General features: G+C 43.1%; 2 protein-coding genes and 1 non-coding gene across 3 annotated transcripts in view; 1 reads left to right on the top strand and 2 right to left on the bottom strand.

Annotated features, from left to right (window-relative positions):
• Nucleotides 1-26951, top strand: part of LOC144670280 (histone H2B 1.1-like) — a 495251-nt gene that overhangs the window by 281238 nt on the left and 187062 nt on the right. The gene's annotated exons all lie outside the window — the stretch shown is intronic.
• LOC144670308 (histone H2B-like) overlaps nucleotides 1-26951 on the bottom strand; it is a 518579-nt gene that overhangs the window by 473150 nt on the left and 18478 nt on the right. The gene's annotated exons all lie outside the window — the stretch shown is intronic.
• Nucleotides 6297-6386, bottom strand: trnar-ucg (transfer RNA arginine (anticodon UCG)). Its single transcript is given in 2 exon segments — nucleotides 6297-6332; nucleotides 6350-6386. It is a non-coding gene; the product is annotated as a tRNA-Arg (tRNA).

The following is a 26951-nucleotide window of genomic DNA, read 5'->3' as shown; positions in this document are numbered from 1 at the left end:
CAAAACAAATCTCTTAGGCGGAAACATTGTTGCGGAGATTATACATATTAGCTGCAGTATGTCCGATCTACAGGACACCTGCATTAATTCCTATGCGTATTTGGACAGCAGCGTCCTCCCTGATACATGTACCATCGAGAAGGACAAGATTATCAGCATAACGGGAAGAGCATCACGTCAAAGACACAGATAATCATTATTTGGAGTCCTATGTTTATTCATTCTTACTCATTTATTAAATATATGGATATCCATCCCCAATATCACCATGAACTGGTAAGGCTTCGTTCCTTCAGGTTTGCATTAGAGACACATTGTACAAAACACTCTGTGAGTGTCTCTGGTTAATAAACTGATGATGCGCGGAACTCTCCGCTTTTACTCATTGATCTTCGCAAGAGTTGATCCAGTTTTGACGGTGACTTGTTCTCTGGTGTCCATTTACTCGAATTCCTCACTTGTTTTCTCTGCTGTCCAGTGAAGCTCACTCAGCAGAATTTTCAATAATAACTTGAGTTTTCCTAACAGGAATTCAGTCATCATGTTTTTGAACAATTTTTCAAAGGATTTGCACACAGTCAGGTTCCAGGCACAGCAATGTATTGAAGGCAATATGATCTGTTTTGAATGTCTCCGACATCATGGAATAACTCCCCCGCCCCTCTCCGAAATTGTGCCTTGGTATATTTTACGTGAGAAGGCAGATGGCAGCTCAGTTCAACATATCGTCTAAAAGCTGGCACCAGCAACAGCAAAGAATTTTCTAGAGCGTGAGCCTGAATTTGTGGTCAGGATTCGGAAATGAGTTTTGAACTCACAACCTCCTCATTGTAAAAAGCAAGGGAGCAGCTGACTGAATCATAGTTCACTGCATAGGGAAAAAAAGACAGAAGAGATTGCACTCTGTAAGGAGAAGCAGAAGTAGATTGTTAATTGAAGAGGTGTCACAGACAATGAGAGATAGACACCCACAGTTGAAAGAGCCGGATTTTTTATCACGGCAGGGATAGAGAGTGCAGCAGGAATTTCGATTCCCAGTGTGGATAACAAAAAAAGTTAACTTTGGGTCAAATATTGGACCTGATAAGGGGTCAGAGACTGACTGACCTTAATGATAACAACTGTATCAGTCGGAGTCACACAGGGAGGGAGTGATCATTTCTGAGTCCCACTTGTCTCCCAGGAATGAAGCAGACAGCATTACAACACTGAGAATCTCAGAGTAACAAAAAAGGGAAACTCTTCAACCGAGTCTCCCTGAGGGAAAAAAGGCAACATCCGCTGTGGAGTGTGAGTATTTTTGGTGCCTATATTATATCTCCACTGCCTGGAAGATGTTATATTTCATTATCACAGTTCAGGTGAATTAGTAAAGATAGAACCAGGATTTCTTCAGTGCTTCCAACTGCTTGAAATTCTAGAAGAGGCAAATAAGTTTCACAAATTGTGTAATGCCCCACAGAGGGGCAATAAAGATACATGACTATTTCACTCATAAATCACAATTTAAACCGAAGCCCCATTTCCCCTTTCGGACGGATGTGAACAATCCGACCAGACTATTTACAACAAGACAAGCGGAGTCTTACCCGGAGTCCTGGGATCAATATTAATCCCTCAAACAGGGTCTCTGAACCAGATTATACAGTCATTGATCAGGTTGCTGCGGTGAGATGTTGCTCTGCACATTCAAGCAGCAATCTCACTTACCAAGACACACCTCCGCTCACGCACCATTGGCCGTGAGGTTTTTGGTCTTCCTGAGGTTGCAAAATGTGGTGAAAAAATTCAAGTTCCTCCCTCCCTCCCGCCCGCTGCCTCTCTTCCTGCAGCTCCGCCCTTCTCTAACTCCCTCCCTCTCTCCCTCGCTGTCTCCCACCCTAACTCTCTCCCCGGCTCTCCCTCCCCCTCCCCGCATCACCCCGTCCCGCTCCGCCCCGCCCGCACCCCCTCTCTCTTTCAAATCTTATTTCCTGTCTCTGGGGCCTGTTTTAACCCCAGGCTACCCACTGACCCCGGCCTCAGGCCGGCCCGAACTCTTTAACCGGCTCCATTCACAGGAAAAGTGACTTCAGTTTTCACAATAACATCCGCGCTCCCTGTACCCCTCTACCCACAAAAGTGAAATTCAGGTCATTGCTAACATGAAGACTGCGGGCTGCGGTTTCCACTCCTGCAATTTGAAACAATTCACTATATGTTTGCACAGTGAGCAGAAAGAAATTGCTGTACTTTGTAAACCTTTCTTACTAAACTCACTGTCATTCTGCTTTAACAGAACTAGTTTGAATCTCTTGATATATTCGCAAAATGATAAATGAACTGCATTTGAAATTAAACCATATCAGAAATTGCTCTAATATTCGGCTGGTCTGTCCGCCACTGGACTGATGAAAGATCAACTCCTGTGTCCAATCAGTAAGATATGCAGCCACCGAGAAAGAGGATAACAGAGAGGGAAAAGCCCGGTTGATTGGATGTGGTTATTTTTAACAAAATCATCATCTGACTGATTTTTCAGGATAAATATTCCCCAAAGCTGATGGAAGAATTTGCAGCTGGGGAAATATAGAGAATGCAGGGGTGACAGGATTCTCTGTGGGTCAGTAGCAGTTACTGGTAACTGACCGGTGGATGGGGTTCTAGTATCCAATCTGAAATCGTTAATCGTGAGAGGAAAATGTTCTCAACAAAGGAATGCACCTAGTTTCAGTTCCCTCCAGGATTCGTTTTTCGTTATGAAGATGGGAGGAGAAATTAACTTTGACTGTTAAGAAAAAATAGAATGGGTGATGATTTGTTTGGTGCAGGATTAGGAAGATGTGAATATAGGAACGGACGGAGACTGTTCTCCACTCAATCCTGTTCAGCTCAGGACTGTTCTGTATTTGAATTTCATCCATCTATCGTGTTTTTATAATCCTTAAAATACTTACTGTACAAACAAACAAACAAAAACTAACAGATGCAGTTCCTAAATGTTCGAATTGACCCCCAGGTTCAAAAGCAGGAGAGGGGTTGCAGATTTGCGCGGCCCTTTGTGTGAAGAAACCTTCCTGATATCACCCTCGATCGGTTTAGCTCAAATTTTATGTTAGGCCCTCTTGTCTTTTAGAAATGGAGATCGGAAACTCAGCCCCAATTGCTCGCTCTCTCTCTTCTCACCATTCCCCTGAATGTTTTTTGCTCTCTATAACTCTCGTTGGCCCTTGAGCTCCCTCCAGGACCTACTTGGTTCCAGAAATTAAATCACAGCTCGGTCCCTTCATTTAAACCAATGACTGCTTCTTTAAGGAAGTTCTTCATCCCGATTATTCGAGTAATTTGATGGAACATACGAACAAAGAGCAGGGGTTGGCCAAGAGATTTTCCGAAGTTGCAGGGATGGGGTCAGACTGAGAAACAATGCTTGACGATCGAGAATACAGGACGACGAGGCAGCGACAGATCGAGACAGATTAGACAGTGAGAAACAGTTTCTATTGGTGCAAAGCACCGGTTTTAAACGAACCAATGTGGACATGAGGATTCATCTTCCCTGGTGAGTGGTGAGGATCTGGAATGCACTGTCTGAGATATGTGGTAGAGGCAAAATAAAATCGGGGCTTTCATAGTGGAACTGGACAGCCACCTGAAGATAAAAGTTTACATGGCTATGGAGGCAGGGCTGGGGACTGGGATAGCTGAGTTTCTGCTGAAGCATCTCAGGAGAGACAGAGGGCCGAATAGTCCCCTTCTCTGTTGTAGCTATTCTATGTGCATGTGTGTGAGGTTCATTCAGGACCACTTTGTCTCTGGAACAGGGTTTGAGTGTGGAATTCATTGTTCATCTGTCGGTCTCTGTAGATTCATTCTTTATCACCTTGTCCATGGGACAGGATTTGTTTTCGGGATTAATCGTGGATCTGTCAGTTTCTGATGATGTGCCTGTGTGTATGAATCATTCTGTATCATTCTGTCCATTGAATACTGTGAGAGTGTGCGATTCAACGTGTATCAGTCAGTCACTGATGCCAGGCCTGAGTTAATGATTCATTCTGGATCTCTCTGTCTTTTGTTCACAGTTTGAGTGTGGGACTCATTACGTGTCTGTCAGTCCCTGAGACACTTTGCAAATCTGGATTCATTCAACCCAGAATATACCTCACTGAAACTGGGCCATTTGTTCTAACAGGTAAACCGCCCGACAAGATCCTCCACCTAGAATACTTCATGTAACATTCTCTTTTTATCCCTGAAATTCATTCTCCCTCCTTTACTTATCTAGACTTCCCTTAAATGCAGTTTATCTAATCGTCTCAGTTGTTCCATGCGATAGTTGGCCTGTAACTGCTGCCGATTCAATGGGAATAAATTAATTAATCGTGTTTCCTAAATTGTATTTCATATTTGTATTTCTATGTCTGCCCCATCACATCACATCACAAATTCCTCACATTGACCTGTTTCCGCGACACTGACAATGTGAATTTCTACCGCCCTGTTGCGGCCAGTAGATGGCAGCACATTCTGATACAGTGAAGTTGACAGATCAGAGACAACAGAGGAGACTTGTTCATATTATTCGGGAAGGGACAGTTGTAGAAATACTATGGATGAAGATGACCTCTTCTTATATGTATTATGTAACAAGCAGTGGTTATCGTCTGCCCCTCGATACGATGATGACATCCACTCAGGACCGTGAGTTTCTGCCATGGGTCTTCATGAGAGTGAACAGGTCAATTCTCGGCCTACAGACCTTTGGACACATGGGGACAGGATGTCCCACGAGGTAGTGAGATCCAGAGTGCAAGATTTGCTTCCTGTTACTTCTTCTTAGCCGCCGTTCTGCCTCATCATGAAGACCTGGGGACTCACAGCGCGCTGCAGCTTGGGGGGCAGGTTTTGGTCATTTTGAATGGTGAGAAGCAAGTTCCTCGCAGTCATTAATATAAATGCTGCAGCGTTTGAATTAACGTTTCAGAGTGTCTTTGGAGCATTTTTTTGTCCTCCCCTGGCATGTTGTCCATTTGAGAGTTGAGGAAACAGGACTTGGCGGATGCGACGCTTTTCGATTATCCGGACACAGTGCGCAGTCCATCCAAGTTAATTTTTCAGAAACAAAAACAAAAGTACCTGAAAAAGCTCAGCGGGTCTGAATACAGTTAACGTTTCCAGTACGAATGACTTTTCATCAGTTGAACAGTCATACGGACTCGAAACGTTAACTGTATTCCTCTCCGCAGATGCTGTCAGACCTGCTGAGTTATTCCAGGTATTTTTGTTGTTGTTCTAGATTTCCAGCATCCGCAGTATTTTGCTTTTATCTTAATTTTTCAGGAGTTTGGCCTGAATGCTGGTGGAGCTGCCTTCAAGAACGACACTACAGTTTGTTCGGCAGTGCTCCCACGGAATCTGGAGGGTGCCGCGGAGACATTGCGGATGGAATTTATCTACCGCTCTTATGAGTTGCCGATGCGCAGTTAATTAGTATAACGTTGTATGCGACCCGTCAGCCTATGTCTTGTTTGTGAGAGCGAGACACATACTTATCTACTCTTCTCTGCTCCATTTTCCCTAAATTCAGCCTCCCAGAATCTTTCATAATTTTAAAAACCTGTATGAGACCAGCCTCCAGTCTTCATTCTTCAAGGGAAAAGGTAGACATCCTGAAAGTCATGTCGTGTCTGTTTCCCACTTGTTTATTTTTTCATAGTCTATGGGCGTCTTTTGCAAGCCCAGCATTTGTTGATCATCTCACATTATCCTTGAAGTTACGAGTGAAGCAAATTACTGTGGGTCTGGAGTCACATGTAGGACAGGTAAGGGAAGGGCGGATGATTTCTTTCCGTAAAGGGCATTCGTGAACCGGTTGGGTTTTTGCTACAGTCGATGATAGTTTCATAGCCGCCATTACTGAGCCGAGATTTTAATTCCAAATTTAGGAAATGTTTTAATTTAAATCTGCTCTGTTGGGATTTAAACCCGTGTCCGCAGAGATTAGCCTGGCACCTCTGTATTGTTAGTCCAGTGACAGCAGATTCAGCTAATGATCGAGCCGCTTCATGAGAAGATTGGAATTCTCCCAAAGCATTTTATTAAACCGATTGATGCACAGCTTTTGTTCCAGTTGGACACATCAATAATTTAACGAACGTGATCAGATAAACAAAATCAGTTAGAAATTAATGCATAAATTAACAAGAGCAGACATTTTGAGAAAGAGCCCTGCCATGTTAGGAAGGAAAGGCAGAACCTTCAGCTGACGAGTGAGACCGCGGTTTTGAGGAAGTTAAACAGATTTCTACATAAAACGACCACGGCAGGACTCGAACCTGCAATCTTCTGATAACCTCACCAAGTACCATCGAAGTCAGACGCCTTATCCATTAGGCCACGCAGTCAAGTAATGTAATACTGGAACTGATGTTAGTGCCATGTAAATAAATATCGTGGCTGTATATTTTTCAGTTCGATTTTTGGATGATCCGCTGAATCCCAGATCCATGGCCTCAGGGTCTGAGTTCGACTCTGTGTCCTTCGTTGGAAAATAAGGATTGGGAGATCGGGAACTCAGTTCCTATTGTCCGCACCCTCTCCTCATCATTCTCCTGTAGTGTTTTGAATCTCTCTCACTCTCTGCCTCGTGGCCTCCCCTCAACCGCTGCTAAATTCCAGAAAATAAACCACAGAACAGCCCCTTCATATAAACCACGAACAAAGGAAGCCGTTCTTCCCGAATTAATGAACAATTTGATCGCGGTTTGCGACATGTTAAGGCGATAGTGTCAGAGAGAGAAACTTCAGCGATGGCGGGAATTTTGGAATTGGGGGAGGGGGAGGGGTCTGGGGGCTTTGGGGCTCAGTCAAAAAACAAGTCGTTTCTGGTGTGAAATTAGGAAACATCTCTCTCAGCAAAGGGGAATTTTAGAGATCCCATCGGGAAACAGCAATTTAATTTTAAATATCAGTTTTATAGACTTGTATTCATCAAATATATGATGGATAAGCGAGAAAATGGGTATTTATCTGTCCCGGAAATTTGATCCTTGAACCATTATTGAAGACATTGAGTTATGCATTCACTGTAATCGAACCCAGGTTTCTTTGATGAAAAATAAGAATTCTACCCCTGAATCACCAATCCGCCCATCATGCTGAAATCAATTTATTTCCCTAACTACAAGATCACTGCACTAAAACAGAAAGCAAACTGAAAGTAACCTGAAGAAAAGAAAATAATTTAGGGACTGTGACGCTGTTACAGAATCGGCAACTTCGGGAATCTAATCCGAGTTTCCCACGCCCTAGTGACGCATTGTGCTCCTGAACCAGCAATGCACAGGTTTGGACGGATTTCATAATTTTCAAACTATTTCCTAATCTGATTATCAAAGTATCACTTCCCTTATCATTGATCTACAGTCCCTCATTGTTCAAATCCCACGTCTGGCTTTCGGTATTTTTAATCACTCCACAGACAGAACTCTCAAGAGGGTTTAGAGAAAGTTAATAAAGATGAACTGTTCCCACTGCCTCAAGGGTCAGTGACCAACCAGGGCAGATTTTAATTCATTCGAAAAGGAACCAAAGATAACGTATGGAAAAGATTTTCTCGTAATAAATTCTTAGCATTTGGATTGTCTGCCTAATCGGCAGGCAAACCCATGACTGTTACCATCTGGAAGTGCAAAGGCAGCAGACACATGGGAACACCAACACGTGGAAGTTCCCCTCCAAGCGGCACATTATCCTGACTTGGAAATAGATTGCCATTCCTTCACTGTCTCTGGTTCAAAATCCTGGAAAGCCCTCTCTAACAGCACAGTGGGTGGACTTACACCACAGGGGCTGCAGCGGTTCAAGATGGCAGCTCACCGCCAGTTTCTGGGGGGCAATTATGGATGGGCAATAAACTCTGGCCTAGCCAGCGACGCCCACACCCATAAATAAATAAATCAGCCCCTACAATATTTTTGTTGTTGTTGTTATTTCTGTGTAGGTGTTTACCTGGATAAAGAAACAGGTTCTGATTAGCCCTTTGACAGACAGCCGAGATTGCGTCTATTAAGCCTGCGAGATCAGACTCCAATGTGTGCAGGGAATGTGGAAGAGCGAGGAGGAGGGAACATCCTGCGTTGGATAGGTTTTCTCTAATAGAAAACAAAGGTTTGCTTTTCTTCAGCTGTTTTGACAACCACAAAATTTCACAACGACGCGTGACAACCACTGGAGAACTTCTCAAGTGCATTCGGCATTTTTATGTAGGAAATTGCTGAAATTTCCAACCGTTTGTTGCACATTGTCAGGCTGTATGTTCCTTCAGACAGGTTTCCATCTGGACACATGGAGCGAGCGGATTTGTTAACGTCAGTGGTTCAGGGGTAGATTCCTCACTGGCCAGACTGGACTTCTGGGTCAGTGGCTTAACATCATTTTTTCGTTTTCTGAATTCAGTTCTGGTCTCTGAATCATTCATATTTTTAATCATAAAACTGGATTTATCTTGGCATTACAGATCTAAGGTAATTGTTAAAAGAATGGCAAATACTGTCTTTCCGTCTCCCCTTACACAAGTTTACAATTCAAAGTACTAAAGCCCTTTAAGTAGGCAAGCAAAATGTGAGCAGAATGTAAAGTCTTTGTAAATGAATAAAGATAGGTTGAGATGGTGGACAGAAGTTTGGTAGATACAATAATGTGGGAATATGTGAGGATCACCACTTTGGTGGGATAGATTAAAAAAAAACAATATTCTTTAAATGAAGAGAGATGGCAGAATGCTGTGCTGCAGTGAGACTTGGGTGTCCTTGTACATGTATCACAAAACAAAGCTACGTTGCAGGTACAGCAGGCAGTTAGGAAGGCTAATGTGGTGTTGGCCTTTATTGAAAGGGGAATGGAGTTTAAACTCGGACATTCTTGTGATAACTGAAGAGGGCGTTGATGGTACAAAACTTAGTGTATTGAGTCCTGTTTAGGTCTCTTTCTTTAAGGGGGAATATACTTACATTGGAAAGAGTTCAGATTTGCCCTGAGAAGGCGGTGGTGAGCTGCCTTCTTGAGCCACTGCTGGGAGTGTTGACAATGACTTTGGTCCTCAAGCCCTGGATTTAAATTTGGCTCTATAAACTTGTGAATGCCACCAACCGAGACATCCTGTGTAGAAGTAATTTATCAGGGTGAATAGCTGTTGTTGATTTGTTAGGAACTAAAAATAGAAAGATGACAGAGAACAAAGTTTCAAAACAGCAAGATGAAGCATTTCAATAAATAACTCTGCAATGTTTGCAAAGAAAACAGCACTCTCACCGAATGAGTGGGGACGTGCTTTGATTTCATTGAGTTGAAACTGATTTCTATGTGAAATTAACATGAATCAATCTCAACATCAGCAACTTGCATAGATCAACCAACAAATCCATGTCTCCCAAGTTCTCTGTCAAGTGATTCTAGTGCCTGTCTTATACTATTGACAGAAGATTGAAGGTTTTTGAGTGAACTTGTCTGTTAAACTAAGTAACTTCATCGGTTAGGTTCAGATGGATGTTGCATTTTGTGCTGTTAAATAATTCCATTAATTGATGGCGAATTGCCATAGGAAGCTGGGATTAGAAAGGGCACCTGAGTGTCCTCGGGGTGGCATGGACAAGATGGGCCTAATGACCTCCTTCTGTGCTGCAACTTTTCTATGGTTCTATTTCGCCGAATGTTTTGTTCCAGGAAACTGCCACTTAGTCACATCCTGTCCCAGGAAATTCCAACACTTACTGCCCTGTAAACCTCACTTAGACACTTGCTGCTCACCAATTGATCATAGTCGTGACTAACTTCCCTGATTCTTTATGGGGTAATTGAATCACATAACATAATGAGAACATTCGGCCCGTCTGGATTCGGCTGGCCCTCTGAACGAGCAGCGCACCTGCTGCCACTCCACACCCTTTTCCCTGTAACACTGCTTATTTTTCTTTTCAGATCAAGATCAATACCCTTTTGAAAACCTCAATTGTCCCTGCCTCCAGTACACTCTCAGACACTGCATTCAACATCCTAAACATATGCTACAAGGGGAAAAAAAATTGTTATGTGGTAATTGCTTTTTTTGTAAATTAATTTAAATCTGTGTCCTCTTGTTCTGGATCATTCCATCAATGGAACGATTAAACCATATTTACCCATTCCACACATCTCGTGATTTTGAATACCTCTATCAAATCTCCTCTCAAACTCCATCTCTTCAAGAAACACATTCCCAACTCCAATCATTCAATGTGAATTAAGTTCCTCATTCCTGGAATCTGTCTTGTGATTTTTTTCTGCAATCTCACTAATGCTTTCACATCCTTGCTAAATTGTGGAGCACAGGATTAGATACGATACTCCAGTTGAGGCCGAAGCAGTGTTTTCTACAGGCTTCACATAACTTTATTGTTTTTGTACAACATGCTATATTGATTTTGCCCATGACGTTGGCTGTTTTACTGGTCATTCTTTCAACCTGTCCTGTGACGATAAATGATTTATGCACATATACACCCACATCCCTCTGTTCCCGCAATCCTATTAGAATTGTAAACCTTCATTTTGTGTTGCCTCTCCCTGCTCTACCTACAAAAACGAATGACACCATGCTACTCTGCAAAAAATTTCAACTGGTATTTTTCCGCCCATTCCATCAACATTTCTAGATCCCTTTGGAATTCTAGACTATCCTCCTCACAGTTCACAGTCCTTCTAACTTTTGTATCACCGGAAAATGTTGGAATTGTGAGCTTGCAACAAGATCTGGCTGATCAATTACAGGAAGGGCAGGGGCCCTGACACTGGGCGCAAGAAATAGGAACAGCAGTAGACCACACGGCCCATCGCGCCTACCCTGCCATTCGATGGTATCATGGTTGACCTTGGGCCTGAAATCTATTTTTCCGCCAGTTCCCGATATCGCACAAGTCCCTGAGAGACCTGGGGAGCTCCACAAGATAACTTTCTCCAGTCCAAAATGCAACAGTTCACCACAAATCTTTGGTTCCCGTCACTCAGCTCATTTCGCATCTGTGCTGCTATTGTCCCTTCTTTTCAATGAGCTCTAACTTTCCTCAGAAGTCTTTTGTCCAGCACTTTATCAAATGCCTTTTTCAAGTCCATTTAAATCACGTCAAGGGCTTCACCCTCATCAAAATCCTTTGCTGTCGCATCAAAAAAAAAACTAACTGAAGTTAAATAACACGATTTGTTCTTACCAAATTGTTAGGAAGTAGAGAGGTTTCAGGAAGTTATATTGGTATTTGCAATTGTTAGGAATGAGTTTTAGCTTTAAAGTTTAAGTTTGATTTGTATTTCTGTAAAACAAAACAAAAACAGAATTACCTGGAAAAACTCAGCAAGTCTGGCAGCATCGGCGGAGAAGAAATCAGTCAACGTTTCGAGCCTCCATGGCCCTTCGGCAGAACTGCAGCATAGTTTCAACAAGGGAGAAATATAAATTTATATTTATATTTATATTTCTCCCTTGTTGAAACTATGCTGCAGTTCTGCCGAAGGGCCATGGAGGCTCGAAACGTTGACTGATTTCTTCTCTGCCGATGCTGCCAGACTTGCTGAGTTTTTCCAGGTAATTCTGTTTTTGTTTTGTTTTGGATTTCCAGCATCCGCAGTAGCTTTTAGCTTTTTGTTTTTATCTTTGTATTTCTGTATGTGTGTTAAGAAAGGTCAAATGGAGTTTTAGTTTCGTTTTAAAAAGGTGCATGCATTTCTAATCAGGTTTACGACTTAAGAAGTTAAGCAAACACATCAGTAGAAGAATTGGGCTGCTGCCTAGCAAGAGGGAGGCAAAGAGGCAGGTCCCTTCCACAGACACACACAGAGGAAAGAAACTGCAGTTTTGATTTGGAAGCTGCGGACCTCGGTTGGCTTTTGAAAGTTGCTGCCAAGAGAGACTGGAAAAGGGAGCAGGTTGTTAGTCCCAAGCGAAAGAAAAATCCCAAAATCCAGGGGAGTGGATGAGGGGTAAGTCCAAAACAGACGTTCTGGTCAAAGGAAGGATGGGAACCTGAAACAGGTCCTGTTAATGAATTTAAGAGTGAGGGGCAGAGGGAATGGCTTCAATCCTCGTGTGAAAGGCGGAGTGCAGTGAAACTGGTTGACTCACAGCTTGACAAGCTTCTGTGGGGAGTTGAGGAGAGATCCATAGCATTTGGTTAAGGTGGTATCTGTCACTTCGTTTCAGGGTCTTGTGTGCCTTACCACAGGGTGCCTATTGATACATGGATTGTGTAATTACTGTGTAATTTAAAGAATAAAATAGATTATCCAACTTGCGTTATCCTTACAAATTTGTCTCCACCTGTAAAGTTATAATTGAGGGTGAAAGAGTATTGTAACATGATTCATCTTTTCTCGATGAATAAATGTTTTATTTATTTTAAGCTAAAAGTTGATCAGCTGACTCCTATAACTCTGTTCAGTAGCAACTTTCCACGTGTTTAAACAAACAAATAAAAGTTAGAATCTATCAAGCTGGGTTCCACTCTGGGTTTAGGTTTGTCCCAGGGTAATCTCTGCTGGGACCATAACATAATCCATCCTGGTTTTACTTATTAATGCGCATTTTCCCGAGGTAATTTTCATGTTGTCAGGAATTTTACTTTCTGAAAGGTAGCTCACCACCCAGGTTAAACTGACTGCCCTGTAGTTTCTGGGCTTATCCTTACACGTTTGTTTGAACAAGGATGTTACAATAGCAATTCTCCACTCCGCTGTCACCACCGCGAGTCTAAGGAATATTGCAAAATTGTGTCCTGTGTCCCTGCAATTCCTGCTCTCCTCCCTCAGTATTCTGGATGCACCTCGTCTGGTCCTAAACAACTTTAAGCACACACAGCCTATCAAATACCTTCTCCTGAAATTGTTTATTACCTTTACACTAAAATATCGATCGAGGTGAAACGGCTCACTTTCTGCTCAGTACAACTCCTAGAACACAAACAAAATATGATCAAATCAAATTCACACTATGGGGCTACCAGACCTGGCCGTCTCAGAGAAGACGACAATTCTCTCAGAGAATACAACAGCCGAAAGCATTCATCCAGAAAATGGGGTTGTCTAATTAGTCTGTTCGGGAAACATTACAGTGCGATTAAGTGAGCAATTGTTTTTTTTTTCAAATTGCCTTCATTTCCTTCATGTGTGTTTCATTGATGAGTTCTCTGCAATGGTGGGTCCAGTTCTCAAACTTACCCCTGACATAAGTAAACCGCTCCACCTAGACCGCAATGAGTTTTCGACAATGCACTGGGCGACTTACACGACAAATAACAACACGTGAGAGCTCGCCTGAGATTTGAAACAGAGACCGCTCACATTTTCACTTATAAAACGTCCCATAGCGAGAATCACACGGCGAGACCAATAATGTAACTGTATGTATATAACTCAGCCAATATAGACATTCATTGGCACCCAAAAGATATCAGCCATTCCTTCAGAGCGCTCTAGGTAAAAGAGAACATTGAAGAAATACACCAGGCAGTGTCTAGGCCCAGGCAGTATCCATGGAGCCGGCAAGAAAACTCAAGTTTCAGTTACACTCATTCTCTTCTTGGGATAAATGAACTCATTCTCTTATTAGGATAAATTAACCGTCCGATTACATGAGCAACAGTTTCTTCATTTACTCCACGTGTTTTGCAGTGATAATTTGGTTATAATGACTTCTCAGGTTCTAAAAACTCGCCCGGGTTTAAGTAAAACCCGCCTTTTCGCTCGTAAAGAAATATGTATTACAAGTGGTAACACACGAGGGCTCGCCCGGGATTTGAACCCGGGACCTCTCGCACGATCATTTAACGAAAATCCCCGAAGCGAGGATCATACCTCTAGACCAACGAGCCTTCTACAGGTAAGCGAGATAACCGCTTTGTGTATTCATTGTCCTCCAGAGTGCGTCAACCCTCCTTTTGGGTTTCTGTCGTAACACCAGAAAACAATTAAGAATTACACCTCATGGCAGGCAGCAGCGTGGACAGTGAAAGGGTGTTCACGTTTCAGGTCGATGACATTTCATCAGAACTCAGCAATGCTAGAATTGTGATCAGTTTTACACTGTAACTCCTGACACCGAGCTGGAACAGGAACTCGGTACCCACTCAGTCTGCCGGTGCGTGCGCCCTTCCTCCCACCGCTGACGTCCTCGTTGTTCAGCCGTTGACGGTCGCCCACTTGCCGCCTCTCACTCACTCCCCTGCTCCCGAATGCCAGGTGCACAGACGCCAGACCCTCCCCGCCTGGCTCGCTGCGCTACACGCCAACCCTTCTGCCGCACCGCTCGCTCCCCGACTACCAAGCCCCTCACCTCCCTATCGGCACCTCCCTCCTGACCCCTGTCGCCGCCCATCTCACCACAAGAACTGAGGAGATGGTGACAAGCAGAACAGCAAGTGAGGCGGTGAGGGGTAGGAAGCAGGCGGAGGAGCGGGATATTACTGAGGCCCCGAGCAGTCCGGCAAGCGAGACGGTGAGCAGGACAGGGACAGCAGTGCCGAGAGAGGCACACAAGAACAAGAACACGAAAATCAGGAGCAGCAAGAGGCCATTTAGCCTCTCGAAGCTGTTCCAGCATGGCTGATCTGAATGTGGCCTTAACTCCACTTTCCTGTCTGCCTCCCATAATTCTTTACTCATTCCTTTCTCAAAAATATCTCCAACTCAACCTTGAACATTTTCAATGACCCAGCCTCCACTGCTCTCTGGGGAAGAAAAATCCACAGATTAATGTCCCACTGAGAGAGAGAGAAAACAAATGACCTTCTGTCAGTCTGAAATGGGAGAGGCCGATATTTTTAAACTGAGTCACCTGATTGTAGAGTCCCCCACAAAAGGAAACATAGTCTCAGCAGCCACCCTGTCAAGTCCCCTCAGGATTATATATCTTTCAATAAGATCACCTCCCATTCTTCAAAACTCCAATGGGTATAGGCCCAACCTCCTCAACCTTTTCTCTAAAGAAAACCCTTGCATTCCAGGAACCAGTCGACTGAATCTTCCCTGACCTGCTGTAATGCAATTATATCCTTTCTTAACAAAGGAGACTAAGACTGTCCACAGTCCACCAGATGCTGTCTCACCAATTGTGTATGACTGTGGGGAAACTTCCATAATTTTATATTCGATTCCTTCTGTAATAAACGCCAACGTTCCATTCGCCTTCTTAATCACTTGCTGCATCTCTATACCAACTTCTTGAGGCTCATGAACGAGGACCCCCAGAACCCTCTGCACTGTAGAGTTCTGCAGCATTTCTCCATTCACATGATGCACTGCTTTTAAATTCTTCCTGCCAAAGTGGACAAGTTCACATTTTACCAAGTTATTCTGCATCTGCCAATTATTGTCTACTCACCCAACCAATCTAAATCGCTCTGTACACTCTATATGTCCTTCTTCTACAGTGAAGGCAGAAACAAAATACCCGTTCAACAGTTCAGCCAGTTCCTTGTTTTCCATTATTAATTCTCCAGTCTCACCATCTGCGGGACCAACACGCACTTATAGAAATATTTATAAACATTTATAGACTGAATTCCGGCTCGGGAGTGGGCCAGCGAGCGGAACACAGCAAAACAGTGTTCATTTCGGGCTGAGTTTGATCTGCACCATCTCCGCTGCTGAAAGTGACCTGGAACGTCACTGGCTTTGACGTCACAGACACTGAAACTCCACGTGTGGAGCGCGTGCTCTCTGCTGTTCCGGTGTCAACAAGCTCAGCCAAAAGGTCTTTCCCATGTGGACCAACGTGAGAACTTCCCGGGAAGTTTACATTTACCCCTCCTGCCGTGGACCCTACTCGAATGCCTCCGACTCTGAACTAGAGTCAGAAACTTGGGACAGATCCCAAACAATTAGCTTGCTAGATGCCCAGGAAAGGTTAAATAGTTTAAATTCTGGCCTATCACCTGGGTTACTGCGCAACCGAATACTCAGTCGCCCCGATCCGACCACCTGACCTCTCCGCGGATCTTCTGACTGGCTCCTAACCTGTATGTTGACACGGTCAAGCACTTAAACCATCAGACCCACCTACTCACTCACCCACCAAACTCATTCACTCAGCCAGCTATCTACCTACACACGTCACCCACCTAACCATTCATTCAGTCACTAGCTCACCCAATCAGTCATGTATTTGCTCCCGCACAGTCAATGACTCGATATTTAAACTACCAGAATAAGGCTAATACTGTAAAAAGGTGCCATGTACTTTCGTTGTTTTACTCTGCCGCTGGGTTTAGATGGGGGAGTTAGATAGCGGCGGTGCTGCGCATTTCTCTGACATCAGGGCGGGAAGATCCATGGAGAAATGTGCAGGAACATCGGGGAGGCAAAATCTTTGTGTGAGGTGGTAATTGCTGCTGACCGGAAATTGCGGATTATTATGTGCTGTGTACATTGAGCGGAGCTGATTCAGTGACGCTTGTTTTCACCGTCCAGCCCGCCAGTTTCCATATTCGACACATTATCCTCCGATATTTTTACCACAGCCAGCATGATATGACCACCAAAAACATCCTCCCTTCTCCTCCACAATCACCATTCCAAAGGGGCCATTCACTCGGCGACAGCTGGTGCTCCCCCAGTACACCTTCCCTTTACTAGGGCACAATCTCATGCAAGAGCATGAGTTGAAACTCCTCTTTTACCTCTTCCCTTCTCAACATTCAAGGCCCCAAACACTTTTTCCAAGTTTAACAATGATACACTTGTCCTGCTTTCAATTTAGTATAATATATTTGGTGTTCACAATATGGCCTCCGCTACATGATGAGGCCCCACAGACTGAGTGACCGCTTTGACAACACCTCATTTCAGTCCGCAAGCCTGACTCCGACTTTCCTGCCACTTGTAATTTCAATTCGCCACCTTGCTCCCACTCTGACCTTTCTTGGTCTGCTGCACCGTTCCAATGAAGATTAACGTAAGCACGAGGAAGAACACGGTCATTTTTCAACTCGGCATCTTACAGGTTTCAGGGCTCACACTGAGTTCAATACTTTTAGATTATAAACACTGTCCCAATTTTGTTTCATGTGTTTTTTGCTATTTCGTCTTTTCCCTCATTCTCTATTCTATCTCATTGCAATTGGACGGCTGCTATCCAGCCATTCACACCTCATCTGGGCCAATCGTTTGTTTATTTCACTGTACCAATACAACTCCCTGTCCTATGGGGAGATGTTTGGCATAGTGGTAATGTTCCTGGATTAGTGCTCCAGAAACCTAGCCTAATATTCTGAAGACACAGGTTCAAATCCAACCACAGCAGCTAATGGGGTTTACTCTGAAAGAGTTAAAACTCCCTGTGGCGTTTGCCCCGTGAAACTTATTTTTGTAATTTCATCTCTCCGGGCACGCACACCATCACAGACCTGCGCTTTTCTTCAACCTCTTCCCAGCACCCGACTCTTTCACTTGTTCAAAACCTATTACATTTCTACCTTTCCTCAGTTCTGCTAACGAGTATCGTTAACTTGAAACATTAATTAATTCTCCCTCTACAGTTGCTGCTGAGTGTTTCCAGCATTTTCTGTTTTAGTATCATAGTAAGCTCTTTGCCTGATAACACATCCCTTTAAATTCAATAATCTGGAACTGGTAACAAACCACATTTAAACAGACATAGTCATACCTCAATTCAATTTCGATTCCCTGAAAGAAGACAATATTTTACCGTTTCCATTCCGCGCCAAAGGGATCAATTCTTATGCCAGCTTCTCACACCCTTCATGCCCCACAGGATGTAGGACTGATTTCTATCCATGAATCATAGAAGGATACAGGACAGACAGAGGTCATTCCGCCTGTGCTGGGTCTTTGGTTGAGCGATATAATTACTCCCACATCCAAGCTCCCTCCCCATATTCCTGTGTTGTTTTTCCTTTCAGATATTTCTCCAAATGTATTTTGAAAGTTATTATTGCATTTGCTTCCACCACCCGTCCAGATAGCTTCCATTTCACAACAACACTCTGTGTAAAATATATTCTCCTCATCTCTCTCCTGGCTATTTTCCCAATCAGCGTCAAACTGTGCCCTCTGGTTAGCGGCCCTTCCGTCAGTGGGAACAGTTTCTCCTGATTTACTCTATCAAACTGGTCATCATGTGACCACCTCATGGCAGGAGTTTCGCAACGCGAAACAATTGGAGGAAATTCGAGGAAAATTTTAACAAAATTGTTTCCGAATATTAATTTATCCAAATTTGAACAATTTCAACAACAGCACCGCAATTGAATAAAACTTCCCAAAGCGCTTCGAAGGAGCTCAGTCAAGCAACATTCGACACTGAGTCACAAATTTGGGCAGCTGAACAAAAACTTGGTCAAAGGGATGGATTCTAAGAGGGTCTTAAGCGGGCTGGGGAGTGCGGGTTGTGGTTGGTAATTGGGGCCGTTTCTAGAAGGAATTTCAGAGCTAAAGGCTCAGAGAGATAGAAACGAGGCCGCCATTCATGAAACAATGACAAGCGGAAATGAATAAGAGACCAAGTTTGGATTCAGAAAGAAAAAGACAAATCTCCTGGAAAGAAACTACGAATCTAGTCTGGCAATAGAGAAATCTATCCCTGGGCTACTAATGTTCACACAGCCGCTCATTCCATGTGTCCAATTTGAAACCTGTCTGAAGGATCATGCGGTCTGACAGAGAGCCTGTGATAATCTTCCCAGTGTCTGATCTAAAGCTGTAACAGGAGATGTTCCTTACAGCTGTGATAACCGTGTTGGTCTTGATGTTCAGGGCTGTAGACTCACATCATTCTTGTTTCGAGCTGTCTGTCAGAAACAGTTTGGAAAGATGACGGAGCAGTTATGGGAAATAGTGTTATGCTGCATGTCACTGATGCTCGTTGGCGAAATATCACAGAATCACTGCATTGTTACGGCACAGAAAGAGGCCATTTGGCCCATCATGTCTTCATAGGCTCTCCGAATGAATAACTCTTGAACCATTCCCCCACCTTCTCCCCGTAACCCTACACATTCTTCCTTTTCGGATAACATTATAATTGCCTTTTGAATGCTTCAGTTGATGCTGCCTCCATCACACTCTCGGGCAGTGCATTCCAGACCCTAGCCACTCGCTTCAAAATATTAAATAAAAAAAACTTCTGAAAACAATTCGCTTCTTTTGCTAATCACATATCATTTCGATCCTCCCACGAATGAAAAAAAAATTCTCCCTATCTACCCTTTCCAGAATTCTCATGATTTTCAACACTTCTATCAAATCTCCTCTAAACCTTCTTTTCTCGAAGGAAAACAGCCCTATCTTCTCCAATATATCTTCATAACTGAAGCTCCCCATCCCTGGAACCATTCACGTGAATCTTTTCTGCACCCTCTCCAGCACCTCCACATCCTCCCTAAAGAGTGGGGCCCAGAACCGGACGCAATTCTCTTGTTGAGGCCGAACTCGTGAATTATACAAAGTCAACATAGCCTCTTGCTCTTGTACTCTATCCCTTTATCAGTAAAGTCCAGGATACTGTATGGTTGATGAAACACTCTCTCAAGCTGTCCCTTCAATGATTTACGAACATAAACATCCAAGTCCCACTGCTTCTCCACCTCCCTTTGAGTTGTACCCTTCATTTTATATTGTCTTTCCAAGTTCTTCCGACCAAACCTCTCTCCATTGAACTTCATCTGCCACCTCTCTCCCCATTTCCACCAACAGGTCCAAGTCCATTTGAAGTTCTACACTATCCTCCACACTCTCCACAATGCTTCCAAGCTTTGTATCCTCCGCAAAAGTTGAAATTTTGTCGTGGGCATAAAGGTCTGGGTCATTGATATTTATCAGGAACAGCAAAGGTCCCAACCCTTCCGCCAGGCCGAAGCACATCCATTTACCACCAACCTCTGTTTCCTGCCACTCAGCCAATTCTGTATCCTTGTAGCGGCAAAGCGGCTCTACTCCTTTTGCCAACTGTTTCACTATTCGGTGGCGAGTTTTCTCCTGTTAAGTGGTTCAGATTGGAAAGTGGGGCGTGACTGGATTCACCTGTACAGAGAGGGGTTGGTGACGGCAGTTTCCCTTCTCCGATAAACCAGTTGCTGATTTGTTTTTATATAAGAAACGACTCTCGTGGGATTCGAACCCACAACCTTTAAATCTCTTGTACAACAGCAGCTAGAAGCCCAACACGCTATCCGTTGCGCCACAGAGCCCAACACATGATGTGGTAATTTCCTATTCCAGATAAGGGAATTTCTGACATTGAAGAACAAAACGTTCAAACGGTCAGCAATTTCCTCCATTTGAACAATGACGACATTTCAAGAGCACTCATTGCCTGTGAAGTGTTTTGGACGTCCTGTGGTTGTGAAAAGAGCGATAGAAATTCGAGTGAAAGAGCAATTTCCTTCAAAAGGACATATTCACATTGGAAAATAGGGCGGCTGAATTTTTTTGCAGAGAAGGGTGAAGTGATTCATTTTGGTCGGAAGAACACCGGGAGAAAAGACAAAATAAAGTTTACAATTCCAACGACGGTGCCGGAACAGCGGGAAATGATGTACACCTGCATAAATCATTGATGGAGGCAGTGCAGGTTGAAAGAATAGTTTATGAATCATATAATACCCTTGGCTTTATGAATGGGAGCATAGATTACAAGAGCAAAGCGGTTGTTTTGAACTTGGAAAAGAGTATTTCGGCCACAGCTGGAGTATTGCGCCCAGTTCCGGGCATCACACTTTAGGAAAGATGTGAAGGCATTGGAGAGGAAGCAGTAACGTTTCACGAGAATATTTCGCGGCGAGGGAACTTAAATTACCTCGATACATTGTAGCGGTAGGGGTTATTTACCTTGGAGACGAGAAATTTGAGAGGAGATTTCTTAGAGTTCTTTGCAGTCCCGAGTCTTCTGGACAGAGGGTGGGTGATGATTTGGTCATGGGCTGCTTCAGTATCGGAGGTGTTGAAAATCGTGCCGAACATTGAGCAATCATCAGCGAACATTCCCAATTCTGCTGGAAGGAAGGTCAATAGTGAAGCAGCTGAAGATGGTTGGGCCTAGGACACCATACCGAGGAACTCCTGCAGTGATGTCGTGGAACTGGGATGATTGATCTCCACAACCACAATCATCTTTCTTTGTGCTGGGTATGACTCCAACCAGCAGAGAGCTCCCCACCCCCCGCCCCCGATTCCCATTGTCTCCAGTTTTTCTGGGGATCAATAATGCCACATAGTCAAATGCAGCCTTGATGTCAAGGGCAGTCACTTTCACCTCACCTCTGGAGTTCAGTTTGCGTTGGAGGACGAGGGGAATCAGGTTGTTTTGTTTGCCCACCCAAGTTGAATGTTGGGCTTGAGGTGGCAATGAGATTCGGAGGGGAGGGAGACAACCTTTCACTGAGTTTCAAGGTTGCAGATCAGACCTTGGCGGGATTGCTGCTATATTCCCAGGACGTGGTGATCTCATTCTTAGAGTGACACACTTACACTGAGGATAAGTTGCTCCATGTAAAATAAAATGGAGATGTGGGATGTCAGAATCTGTTCAACACTGATTCACTTTTATTCACTTCTGCATCCTGGAGTAACAAAGTGATTTGTAGCTGTAAAAAAAATAAATAAAATTCAGAAGATTCAGTCCAATACCTCCACAGTTTCCACTATTACAGCCCTCAGCATTTTCAGATGCATTCCATCTCCCACTGACTTATCAACATTTAGCACAGCCAGACCTTCTCGTATCTCTTCTTTATCACGAGTTATATGTTAAAGAAGTCAATTGCAAATTGTCGATGGAGGATTTGTGCCCTCTTATTGAAGAGGATTTAAAGGAGAGGAGCGAAGCATTTGTGCTGAAGAAGTAGGATCAGTGAAAATAAAAGCAACAATAAGTGGAATGAAGGGGGCGGGCTGTTCATGGGCTGACTGGAGAATTTCATTAGGATTTATTCATTGGAGATTGGAAGGTCATTTTTCCAAATCTTTAAGGAGATTATTGTTGAAGGAACCTTGTCTTCATCTATAAGGAATCATTAGCTAAGTTTACAAAAATAATGCGGATAGATAGGATTCAAAGAATTGGATGGGAATCACGTTGTAATGTGGAATATAAGATCTTGGTGAGGGCTTGGAAAAACCTTTAGGAAGAACACCAATCCTTGGAGAGCATGTAGTGGAAATTTTCTGGAATGGGATCAGTGGTGAGGGATTCAGTATGTGGATGGACTGAAAAATACAAACTGGAGATGCTCTTATCAGAGAGAATGTTAAGGCGAGATTTAGTACAGATATTTAAGGTTAGCCAATATATTTAGTATCAGCCCAGGTATTCATTTCTTATACACATTAAGCAATATTTTTCCCATTGATGGAATGTTTGAAAACCAATGATTAGATAAAAAATAAATCGTGGTAAATGTTTCACACTGCTCCATTCCAAACAGTTCCTGACTTGACGTGATAGATTTTATTTTTACTGGAGCCACATTTCCAACATTGCACACCTGGCTGCACTTTCAGAACCTTCTTGCCAACTCTTCATGGCTGGAAAAAAGGATACGAGATCATGACTTAAAGCTAGGATCGGCTCTGAGGGGATGTTAAGATGAGGGATTATGAAACCATTGTGCTTTTCACACGTGGGTTCGAATCAAGTTATTGGATATTTTTAGTCCATTGCTTCTTCCTGTTTGAGTAGGTTTTGCATAAAAAAGGCCTGGAATCGGATGGTTATCAGTGTCACAATGGAGGTGACAAGTTTCAAGTAACATTTGCACCTCACAAGTGTCAGGCAATAATCATCTCCAAGAAGTAAGAATCCAACTATTACCTTGATGTTCAATGGCATTACCATCGCTGAATCCCCCACTATCAACATCCTGGGAGTTACCATTGACAAGAACCTGAACTGGAATACCCATATAAACATTATGGCTACAATAGCAGGTCAGAGGCTAGGGATTGTGCGATGAGTAACTCACGTCCAGGCTCCCCAAAGCCTTTCCACCATCTACAGGGCACAAGTCAGGAGTGTGATTGAATGCTCCCCGCTTGCCTGGATGAGTGCAGCTCCCACACCACCCAAGAAGCTTTACACCATCCAAGGCAAAGCAGCTCGCATGATGGAGACCGCATCCAAAAACATTCATTCCCTCCACCGCCGACGCACAGTAGCAGCAGTGTGTACCATGTTCAAGGTGTACTGCAGGAACTCACCAAGGCTCCTTCGACGGCACCATCCAGACCCTGGACCACTACAATATAGAACGGCAAGGTCAGCAGATAGATGGGAACACCACCACCTGGAAATTCCCCTTCAAGCCATGAATTGGAAATATATCGCTGTTCCTTCAATGTCGCTGGTAAAAGTCCTTGAACTCCCTTCCTGACAGCACTGTGGACGTACCTACACCACATGGACTGCAGAGGTTCAAGAAGGCAGGTCACCACCACGTTCTCAAGGGCAATTAGGGATGGGCAATAATTGTTGTCCAAACCAGCGAAGTCCAAATACCTAGAATGATTTTTTTTAATGGAATATTTCAGACTTAATCAAAATTGATATTGAGCTATTACAGTTCTTTATCTAGGTTTTATTGGATTGATGAACAAATAGGATTCAGGAAAGGGAGCAGGACTTTTCCTTCCCTTTCATTCTTCAGATTTACAGTGGCTGAAAGAGCAGCTGGAAAAGCTAATGGCGATGGAGCAGAAAAAAATAACATTGTCCTTGCGGAACACATTTAGTTTGACATTTTCTTGATAAGTTCAGTGAGTGAGCAAGTTTTAGCAAATGAGCTTTAAAGTGAAGGGCCATCTAATTAAACCTATAATATATAGAAAAGGTTGTTTATTTTTGTGGTGAGATTCTCAAAACTGTGGAGGAGCCGAGAGAGATGAACAGACATCATTAAAAGCTCGTGAACTGGAAGATAAAAATAATATCTAAGAGTAATAGAATACGAAATATTGGGAATCATATTACAGGTGTATAAAACCCTGTTTAGATCAATGCGTTCTGTTCCTGACAACTGACCTGAGGGATGTTAGATTGGCCTTGGAGTGGGGGCAGCAGAATTTCATCAGAGTGATACCAGATTCAAATGACGAGGACAGATTGTAAATACTAGTATTGTAATGCCGTGAATATCAGAGACTAAGGGGTGATCCAACTGAGATGTTTATGGTGCTTGAATGATTTGACAGGGTAGATAGAAAGAAACTGTTACCTCTGGTGCGACGGGAGGCGGGGACCGGGGGTGGGGGTGGTGCCCTCAACAAGGGGGCTTAACCTTTAAATTAGAATGAAGCCTTTCAAAGGTAATTTCAGGAAGTACGTCTTTACACAAAGGATGGTAGAAACTCCCTCCCCCAAACAACTGTAAACGCTGGGGGTCAACCGAAAAGTTCCAAACTGAAATCGATAGCTCTTGTTTGTTAAGTGTTTTAAGGATTACGAAACAAAGAGGGATAAATGGAACAAAAAGACAGACCAGTCATGAGTTCATTAAATGGTAGGACAAACTTGGGGGAAGATTACTTTACTTTTGTTCCTCCACCACGAATTCATAAAGAAAAACTAAATCTGGAAGGAACTGAAATGAAGTGTCATCACTTGTTGGTCCTATTATTCTCTCAACATTGACAATCCAATCTCTAGTGCTGAGCTACAGTTCCACACACAACTCGTCTCCCAAGAAATCCTGCAGGAAGAAAATTATCCTCTCCAACCTGCATTTCCCACATTTTACCAGCTGCCAATCCTTTGATCAGCATTTGGAAATTGAAATCGGTCTATTTCCCCATTTCCATGGTGATTTTGGGAATAGTCAGCAGGGGAGCGGAATTAGAAAGCAATTGTTTTCCTCTCTGTTAATATTCTCTCAATGTCGACATGCCTCATTCATTGGAAGGAGAATTGAGCTTGTATTAATCCTGTGATGAACAAACCTGCTCCATGTTACAAACATTTTCTGTGTTAATTTTTTAAATATCAGATGACAATTTCTCATTGAAATACAGTAAACTGCTCCCAGGTACTTTCATGAGCTTGTGAAACAAGACAATTCCAATTTCCGCACATAATGAAGCCAAGCGGGTGGAGACACCTGTTTCTCAATGATCAGATATTGGAGTTGATGAAGAATGTTTTCTGAAGATCAATGTGTCCTTTTGGAAATCTGGAATGGGTATGGTTTTCTATATTAAACTTTGACCCTTCCGTTAGTTCTCCATGTGCAGCTCTTTTTGGTGGTGTTATTGAGTCAGGGATGTTGGTCAGGGCAGCAAGAGAAATCACTGTGCTCCTTTAATAGCGCTGGGAAATCTTTCATCGCTTTAAAAACCTGCCACTAGTTATTGCTCAGGATTAGCCTGGAGTGGTACACTGAGTTTATTTACTTATTGAAATCAATGCTTTACACAGAAAGCATTAGTTCCTGTCAAGCAAGTATAACAGTTTCATAATAATTTTCTGGTTTATTGCGAAGTAATTTTATGGGGTAAGTATAGCTGGGTCTGTCTGTGTGTAATGTAATTACATTTGGAGTCATGTTTAACTTATCAAAAGAAGCTGGGTGCTTGACATGCTAATGAGTAAACATGGAACCTGGATTAGCATGTAAAGTGTGAAGGGAATTTGCAATTTTACATAATTGAAGGGATATTTGGATTTCAACGGTATCTCAGTCTGTATACAACTAGTCAGATAAGCAAGGCTAAGGAACATGTTGATTTTTCCCAAAGGTTACTGGAAATAGTGGCGACATGGGAGTTTTTTATATTGTGAAGATGATACTATTTCATCGAGAGCTGGGTCTATAGAATTTACATATTAAGAAGAGAGGAACATATATAAAGGAGAATGAAAGGTTATGTTGAAAAAGGCCATGTAAGATCTAACAGGAGTGTGTGAAATGGCCTCAATGAAGCCTCCAGCATTTTTGCGTTAGTCTGCTATGTAACTAAACGGGAGTTGGAGAAAAGCCATAAGGCATTCCATTGTCCAGGGTACAGTGTTAACTTGCTGAGTCTGCTTTAATTCTAAAATCTATTTTGAACCTTAAAGGGCGTGTAACTGAGGGGGCCAGTTTAATTAATAACTTGAGGAGTTATTATAGCGCTATTTGTAGTCTTATGTATGTGCTTGACATCTTTTATTTTTAATAAGATATTAATTTATTTTTTTTTTTAATTTCTAAATGTCCTGGCAGGCATGTTGCTTCTGAATTCAGTGCACAAATCTCGTAATAAATACAAATGTAAAACCCTTGTGACAACACGACCAACTATCCCTCTTGGATTTGGTCCATATCTTCTGCAACGTCATAACAGTCCTTCACACACTCTGATCAATTAACGCCTGTACCCGTTATTGCTGATGGATTTCATGTCATTTTGAGTCCCACCTGAGTTGAGTTTGAAGTCAGATTTCATGTTTTCTGGAGCAAAACTGAAACTGATTCAGGAAAAATGAACAGACACTTTCTGTCAGAAAGGGGCAGCCAATTTCTGCACAGGAAACACACACAAACAACAATGTGAACATGCTTTGGGATGATGATTGAGTGCTCGGGGGCATAACTCCACTGCTTGTGTGTCTACAGCACAGCGCAATGGGATCACTTATGATAAAATAAGAGGTTGGGCCTTGGTTTATCATCATTATTTAAGGGCTGCACCTACAATAGTGCAGCCCTCCCTCAGTACTGTACTGGAGTGTCAACCTTCTTTGTTACACACAAATTCTGGCACGGGTTTTGGGGACATACACTTATCTTTCAAAGCCAAATGCGACCAAATCAGCCCCACTGAAAGTTTTTAACAAATCGCCCAATCCACAGCTACAGGACTGGGGCAATTATGAGGTCATCCCCTGGCAGGTCACGTGACAGGTGGGGCCACAATGCATCACCACCAGGTTTGTGATTTGATTCAAACCCAAAATCCTG

This window comes from Cetorhinus maximus, chromosome 31 (genome assembly GCF_964194155.1).
Source record: "Cetorhinus maximus chromosome 31, sCetMax3.hap1.1, whole genome shotgun sequence".
NCBI classification, from domain to species: domain Eukaryota; kingdom Metazoa; phylum Chordata; class Chondrichthyes; order Lamniformes; family Cetorhinidae; genus Cetorhinus; species Cetorhinus maximus.
The sequence above is the reverse complement of the archived record's forward strand: the minus strand, read 5'-3'. Positions and strand labels throughout refer to the sequence as shown.